Source organism: Crotalus tigris, unplaced genomic scaffold, assembly GCF_016545835.1.
Source record: "Crotalus tigris isolate CLP2741 ecotype Arizona unplaced genomic scaffold, ASM1654583v1 scf7180000017571.3126492, whole genome shotgun sequence".
Lineage (NCBI taxonomy): Eukaryota > Metazoa > Chordata > Lepidosauria > Squamata > Viperidae > Crotalus > Crotalus tigris.
In genome coordinates this window covers 977682-986408 of record NW_024096482.1, presented here as the reverse complement: position 1 = coordinate 986408, position 8727 = coordinate 977682, and the positions used below count along the sequence as shown (strand labels likewise).

At 34.5% G+C, this 8727-nt stretch overlaps 1 long non-coding RNA gene across 1 annotated transcript; it reads left to right on the top strand.

Annotated features, from left to right (window-relative positions):
• Window positions 1–1407: 1407 nt before the first annotated feature.
• LOC120313328 lies at window positions 1408–8186 on the top strand. Its single transcript, XR_005558124.1, has 3 exons — window positions 1408–1463; window positions 6945–7007; window positions 8064–8186. It is a non-coding gene; the product is annotated as an uncharacterized LOC120313328 (long non-coding RNA).
• The last annotated feature ends 541 nt before the right edge of the window (window positions 8187–8727 follow it).

The following is an 8727-nucleotide window of genomic DNA, read 5'->3' as shown; positions in this document are numbered from 1 at the left end:
TCATAAAGCAATCAGGGGCATGGGGGAAGGGGAGGAGGACATAAAGTCCAGATGGTGCTCATGTGATTGAAGCCCCACCTCTTTGTATATGTACTGCGTGTGCAACATGGATAAAAAAGGGGAGATATTGATCACATGACTCCAGGCACCCTCTTGACTTTTTTTTGACTCCCTATTGATACCCCTGAAAGTAATCTGCATAACATTGCCTCTCATTTTTTTTAATATGGAGTTTTTGTAAAATTGTAGCCCAAAGGTTGAGTTAAAACTAATTGAGATAAATGAGGGGCTCATCTTAGTGAAGCAGACCTTTTTAAAAATATAAAAGCAACTGGAATAATTCCATATTAGAATCAGGAACAGCTGATGCTTAAATCTTGGATAATGTTCAAAAGAATTTGCACACAACTTTGTTATCTTGTTGGCATGAAATAGTACGATGCATGCGTCAAACATGTTTTGGAAAAAGCTCTCTGGACAGTCCAATTCCCCCCCCCCGACTTCTGTGGAAATAATGCTGCTGCTTTGAGGAACTAACTAATTAAACTTAACCCCCTACCCCTTTCATCAGGATTTCATGAAAGCCAGAAAAAATTTAGTCTGCTTTAATGAGTAGCAGGAGAGGGTTGCACTTTTGGGATCCAAAGCAGTGCTTCCAAATCATGTCTGAAACATGCACAGCTTGTGTGAAATGCTCTTGTACATTGAAGCTTGCAGTTCAAGAACTTTGCAGTACCAAACTTGGTAGTGTATTGTGGACAGCTTATTTGAAACTTCAGTTGAGAGATTGGACAAAGAATATAGAGACTATCAAAATGATCTAAACATTTTCAGAGAAGTCTTTTAAATGGTAGAGTTGATGGCTTTAGAAATCTATCTTGTAGCCTGATTTCTATATCTTACTGAAAACAAAAGGGCAATGGAGTTGGCCATAGTGCAGATTTCTCAAGGCATGTGAGGACATGGGAGTTGCTGAAGCTATATTGATCCATAATTGATGGATAAATAAGGAGAACTGGGGAGGTATTGTGCTACTATAACCATTGCATTTCATGAATACAAATGTCCTTATGAAAATTTTTTAGGATACAGTTTGGGTAATTATTCTGCAAACCACTAGATGGCACAAGCATTCTTTTCATTACCAGCTTACAAGACTGTGTTATTAGCTCAAAAGTATTGCCTTAAGAACATAAAGTTGAATTCATATATACCACTTGATTGAAACAATAATCATCTATTTATTTTTGTTGACAAAAAAATTGTTTTTCAGGTTCTAAATTTGCTACTTTTTTATTTCCATTCATTTAAATTGAGTTGACCATTAATTTTGACACCTTGGGGCAGAGATTTGTGTATAAAGTGGTGACACTGGAAAGATAATGCACAATTTATGATTGCAGGTGTGGCATCTTTGCTGGGCAATTCGAAGGATGCATATAAAGAGGACACCAGACAATAAGGTAACTGCAAGTTTATTTCTTTCATTGCATATTATTGACAACATACATACCCTAAAGAAGATACATATCCTCATGTACATGTCTGAATCAACACTGAACAATGGTAATAATTACCTAAGATGCCTGCAACTATAAACTAAAATTAATTTTCAGATACTGTATATGCAGTATCTATATATGTATAGAAAATCCTGAAGTAAGTATTAGATCAGTCAAGATGTATTAAAATCTGTAGGTGGCCAGATATACTAAATACTTTCTACTTCTGGATTTATCACATAGGTCTCCTGTTTTCTCTTTGAGATCCAGCTAAAATACCAGAATTGTTTGTTTGTTTCAAGAACAGGCAATCCCCTAAATTTATCTGGAAAAAAAGTACTTGTCCCAGGGTCTGTTATCTGCTTTGAAAAACTTATTAATGACTGTGTCAATTGAAAAATGTTGGCTAGGAATGTAAAAAAAAGTCATCATATAACTCAGTGAGAACAATTCAACCAAGATGTATTCCTCAGAAGAAAAGCAGTGAATAGGTTTAAAAAAAAAAAAAAAGAGCAACTGGAGATAAACTTTACTTCTGGCATCTTCATAGATATGTCTATAGCAGTGTTTCTCAACCTTGGTCACTTTAAGATGTGTGGACTTCAACTCCCAGAATTCCTCAGCAGGAGTCGAAGTCCACATATCTTAAAGTTGGCAAGGTTGAGAAACACTGGTTTACAGAGTTTTATTGCCAGTAATATGGATGTAGCCTGCCATTGCTTACTTTCACAATTAAAAAAAAAATATTGCTCATTCTTACCTTTAATCTTTAATGTCACCGTAGCTTCCCATCTAAGAATTAACCAGATCTACACACTTACCTCATCCTGGTCACCTAAGCAGGCCATGTTCCATCTCCCTATTTTGCTTGCTCCGAACACTGTAAACAATTCAAAGACAACTCCCCCCCTCCAAAAAAGAGCTTATGTTTGGGAATGTTGCTCATAAATAGTATCTATTAAAAAGAGTAATGGATTGGTATTAGAAGAATGGGATCTATATTTTTATATACATTCTGGATAGGGCTACCCATGTCAAAAATGGTTAAATAGGCAAAATTGTATGCAAAACTATATATGCTAGGAAAAAGTTAGAAAAGATAAAAAAATGTGCAGATGTTTCAATTTTGCAGAGTTTAGAATATCAGTTTCTAGTTGTGAAACATTGGATGTTAATAATGCCCAATTTCAAAGAGGCAACGGGCTGACTACTTGCTATTATTTCTAATAAGAATCTCTTTATTTTAATATAATTAATCTAGGTATAATTTGAGATTCCCATGATCAGATTTCTTGGTGTTCTTTTTAGCTAAAGACCCATTGCTAATTCCCATTCAGTTAATAGCTTATTAAAATTGCTAAATTCTGTTCATATGTATTGCTGTAAAACCAGGTGCATCCTATCTATTTTCTGCTATTTGAAGAAGCACTTTAGATTTATCTGCATTAAAACTTTCATCTTGATTTTGACCACTACTTGACCTTTGCTAATAAGGTATACTCTAAAATAGAGAAGAAAAAGCTGAATACTGTTCAGTAATTTCTTTACTCAAAAGTTCATCTTCATATATTTGGGTACAAACAAAACAACTCACAATTAAAAACCAAAACATTCAACTTGTGCCTGAAATATCCAAAACAAACAGATGTTTGGAGGAGTTGCAGATCTGCTGTTTCACAAATGACTTGCATCATATTTATCCAGTGTAAACAATTTATTCTATAAGCCGTTTCCACTTTGTAGAGGGGTTAATAAAGTTCATGTACCTACTTTGGAAGTTACTGGCTTCCGAGAGCGAAATGGATGGAGAGGTAGAGGGAGAGGGGGAGAAAGAGAGAGAGAGAGAGAGAAGGAGGGAGGGAGGGAGGGGAAAAAAAGAGAGAGATCAGTGTTGGGTAATCCTAGAAAGGATTGGTTAATGAGGAAATGGCATGCAGATATTGGTATTTGTATATATTTGGATGACGTCAGATCACTGAATCAATTGCTAATTTGTTAAGTAAAACATTTCAGAGTGAATTTTAGGTTGGGATAATGATTGGCTACTCTAGTCTTAGATAAAGCTGTGATGAACCAAGTCTTTGGAACAAAAATCCAATAAAACTATGCATGAATAAAATATGTCAGAAATTCTTATTTAAACAATTGTGGCTCATTGGCTTTATTGGAGCATAGTAACTCATCAGAACCATCTCAAGGACTAAGTGAAGAGGAAAGCTACTGTTCTTGTAACACCTTGATTGGATGATACTGGGAACCACAAGGTTTGTTCTGAGATTTTGGCACTCAAATGCCTTCAGTACTAGCTTCTAGAGCTAGTTTCATAGTTATACTAGCGATAGGAATGTGTACAGAAAATAATCCCACATATGTTCCTTCTGATCATTTTTTTGCTGATTTATGGGTATCAACCATATTTCATGTACTGTATTATGATGGGGAGTTTTATGAATAGAGTAACCAGGGTCTCCTATATGCTTTAATCTAAAAGAATGTTTTATGTAAATTTTTACAAGAATCTTCTTATTGGCATCCTTATTTCCTGGAAAGAAAATAAAAACAACAACAACAACAATAATCCCCCAGTGAGGCACTACCTTGACATGGTTGTGGGGCTTGTGTACTCTGAGAAAAATGAGAGCTATGCCAGAGGTTCAACCATACTGGACAGGTCTCATCAGAGGAGTCAGACAAAGAGTATCTCTCCCATAAAAAAATATGGTGAGATGTAAATTACAGAAAGCCATGCTGGCTCAGATGTCGCCCGGGTTAACAAGGTCTGTGCTAGTGGTCTTTGGGCTCTAAAAGGTTTGCCATCACTGCCCTATATCATTTCAGACAAATGATTGTCCAGTCTCTTTTTAAAAATTTCCAGTGTTGAGCATTCACAACTTCTGGAGGCAGTTGTTCTAACTGCCAGGAAATTTCTCCTTAGTTCTAGGTTGCTTCTCTCCTTGATTAGTTTCCATCCATTGCTTCTTGTCCTGTCTTCAGGTACTTTGGAGAATAGCTTGACTTCCTCTTTGTGGCAACCCCTGAGATATTGGAACACTGCTATCATGTCACCTCTAGTCCTTCTCTTCATTAAACTTGATATACCCAATTCCAGCAACTGCTCTTTATATGTTTTAGCCTACAGTCCTCTAATCATCTTTGTTGCTCTTCTTTGTATTCTTTCTAGAATGTAAGAAGCCCTTGTGCAATTAAAATTTGCCTTCCATGAAAGAGCATTAAATTTGAATCAAACAATCCATAATTACCACAACTAACTCTTTTAAATATATTGACTTATTTTTGTATTATTTAAACCAGGAATTTATTTAAAAATGAGCTCTTAGCATTTGTTAAATCTAACATTCCCCTTCCTATTAAAATCTCACTTTCATTTAAAGTCTAAAATATAACACTGGATACCTTGAGCTGATCTAAAATAATATATGTATGAAAGGCACTTCTCCCTTACTGCCAAAAAGTAGCACAGATAAATTGTCACAGCATAGAGCCACAATGATCATGGATTATTGGCTGTAAATTTCATTAAGTTAAAAGCAAATGTACAGAAGGTCAGTAAAAGGAAAAGCTTCTCATCACCATCCACAAGGAATGTGAATGTGTTGTAGCCACAAAGGCAGAACAAAAACAGCAAACACTTTAGAGTAACTTCTTAGCAAATCTTCCTTTATACTTTCAAAGCACAACACAGTGAAGGAAATTCAGATGGATTATAATATGGGTATAAAACATGTGACTTGGTTTAATTATCCCAGAATCTCTCAATCAGATTTCACACATAAAGTTCATAAATCTTCAAGTCAGATAATTTGGTTTCTTCCATTAGTGATACTTCCAGGCTATTTATTTGTAACATATAATTAGGTTTTGTTAACCTCTTCTACTTAAAGTTTTTGAACACACTCAGTAGTAGTCAGGTGTCATTTTTGTACCTCAGAAGTTCATTTATCAGAATGTCTACTTTGTTAAAAAAAACCTGAGATGGCACTTAACAATTCATATGTGTTCAGCATCATTATTACATGTATTTCTTAGAGAAATTATCCTAATAATATTCTTTAATAGAAAGTCAGAAACTGAATAATGGGATAATTCCAGAATGTTGACTGCATCTCTATTGCTAGTTGGGTAGATCAAATGCAACACACTGTAAGAATAAAATTGAATGAAGTGGAAATCTGTGAAGTGTATGGTAAAACAAGAAATGTAAGGTCAAGAATGAATGGATGCTGGATTGAAACAGATGCAATAAAAAATAGTGACCAGTATGAAAAAGGGTCATCAAGGTGATTTGGTTATGCAAGCAGGATGAATGAGGACTTGAATATATGAAGCAAGAATGAATGGGTTGTAAGAAAGGGGAAGACTGAAAAAGTCAATGCTGGATGGAATTGATGAGATCCTCAGAAAGAGAGCTGAAAAGTTTAAATAACAAAAGAAAAAAGGCAATATATAAAGAGATAGATAGATAGATAGATAGATAGATAGATAGATAGATAGATAGATAGATAGATAGATAGATAAGAAATAGGTTATTTACAGGAACAGAAAACTGCTGTGAACATAAACTAATCTTCTCTTGTTGTCTCCTTTTGCTTTTAATTTTTTAATTTTAGTGTTTTTTCTCCTTTTCAGTGCTCTGCATAATATAGTTTACCAAGAAAACAAATATGAAGTATAATGGATATTTAATCATGTTTATTCTATGATTATTTTTTTCATTAATATGTAAATCTGTTACAATAGTACTGATGTAGATGTATCATGCATAAGTTATCAACAATCCAAACTATTGACTAGAAAGTTTCAGGAAATTTGATCTTTTGCTCATTTTCATCAGAACTTACTTGACCCACATGTCTCAGAAACTTTTTTATTTATAAAATGTTTAGAGAACAGCTTCTCTATAATTTGTACCATTTATGTGCATTTTGATAGAGGACATGTTTTCAAACACAGGCTTACATGTTATATTTATGCAGTACATAAACCTATGCAAAAACAGGACAGAATAGACTCGTGGGGGAACAGATGTGAAAATGTCATGAAGTAAAAAATAGACTAGAAATTTCCCTCTTTCCTTTCAAAATATTCCTTAGGTAGTACCTTCAAAGTATCAAACTGCAGGCTATGCAAACAGCTGCAAAACAAAAAACAAAATAACACCCCCCTTCCCCACCACTGCTTTTCTTATGCATTTTGTTTTTTTGTGCAACCCCAGTGCCCTGGAGATACTTTCAAGTCATCAGCAAATTTTCTCTTTCCACTAGGATCACTAAAAGTTCATATTTATTTTCAAAATTCTTTTCTGGACATCAAGACCAAATTGGCATAAAACATATGAACAGAACTTTAGTTCATCTAGAGAGCTCTTCTAATTACAGACAAGCAAAGTGTGTGTGGAAATTTGCATTGATTTTTTTATTTCAGTCTTATTTTCAGAAAAAGAAGAGCTGTACTTGGCAGTTGTTGTCCATCTCATCTCAGTCAATTGTAAGTTCAGATTGCTTAAATACAGACTATTTTAGTAACTGTGTTTAACATTTCTTTTCTAGATTCTTAGATCTTTAACATTAGAACTACTGGAGAAGGAGCAAAATATTTCTGGTTGCTAGCATAGGTCTTCCATGCCTTTTAAATCATGTTTAACATCGCCTTCCCCAAACTGATTTCACTCCTCTGCTGGAATTCTGGGAACTGAATCCAGACAACCGGAAGGCACTTGATTAGGGAAGGCTAATGTAATAAAACACAAATTAATCCTAGCATCTAAATCAGAAAAAAACACCAGAATTTAAGAGCCCAGGGCACATCATTTCAGTGACATATGAAACATGAAAAGAATGGATTCAAGCAAGCTGGTCTCTTATCCTTCTGCTTTCATACTTTCCCCCTCCTCTCTAAATGAATTACTTCTGCTGCTTTCTGCAATGCTCTGAGCAAATATTTAATATTGATTGAAATACAGTCAAGATATTAAATGATATAATAAGCCTGTTGTTATGAAAATTGAGAAACTGCAAAATAGTTCTTTAAATCCAATCTAGATTTTGGATTACAAAAGTGTGCAATCCACATGAAAGAAGCTGGGATCCTTGCCAGCACTTGGACAAATCCTATGTTTAAAAAAAAAACAGTCAGGGGAGCCAAAATTGCTGTAATTATTGGTTCAAATGACATTAATCAAGATTACAGCATATAGAAAGAAAGAAGAGCTTTTCTCACAACTATTGACTCAGCTATTTAGGTCCTGATAATAAACATTTGTCCTGAAAGTCCCATGTCCCATTTACCTGAATTATATATAAATCCTACCATCTGTTATCTTTGCATCATAGCTAAAACAATCTGCTCATGTTGAGTTTGGTGTTTGAGAAATTTATTTTAATTCTATTACAATAATGGAAATTAAAAATGACTGTCAAATGAATGCAGTGTAATTTTCCAAAAGTTCTGTCTTCTAAATAAAAATAAATTAAAAAATCCTAAATAAATTAAAGATTTGAACAGACACCTTGTGGATACATAAACTCCTCTCCTGTATTCTAGAGCAGCATTTCTCAAACTCAAGCCCAGGCTGGACAGTTCTGGGAATACATCTTAAATTTGCCAATTTGGAGAGTACTGCTCTACAGCCTCCAATTGTTCTTTCTGAATCTGAACTCAAAGACCGTAAGTACAGTCTTTTTCAGACCTTCAGTCTGTATGAAGAATTTCTGTCTAGTTTGAACTTTCCACTTCTTTGACCAAACAGTTAAATAATGTCCTAAGGGCTTCTGCTTTTTCCCTGCTGAAATCCAGGATTTCTAGCTGCATCTTATCTAGATTATGTGGTGTCCAAGTAAGAACTATGACTCAAAGGAATTTTGATTATTTTCACAACAATAACCTCAAGATGGAATTTTAATTAGGCCAATAGAATGAAGAAATAAGAGAACATCCCATCCCAACTGATATTTCTCCATAAGCACAGAGTGTCTATAATAATATAGAATTCAGTGCATATAAATAGTATTTTCAAGAATTTAAGTGCAAGGACAGACCTGATCTTACCTAAAGCATTGCTTTGGAATAGGACAGTCATTTTCATCTTCTTCTTTTAGTTCAAGGGACAAGGGACAGCAATGTTTGTTTTTTATTTTTTAATCTTTAATCATGTTTGACAGAAGCTGGCAGAACTCCCAGTGAGAATATGTGTTTATTGGCTGCTGAA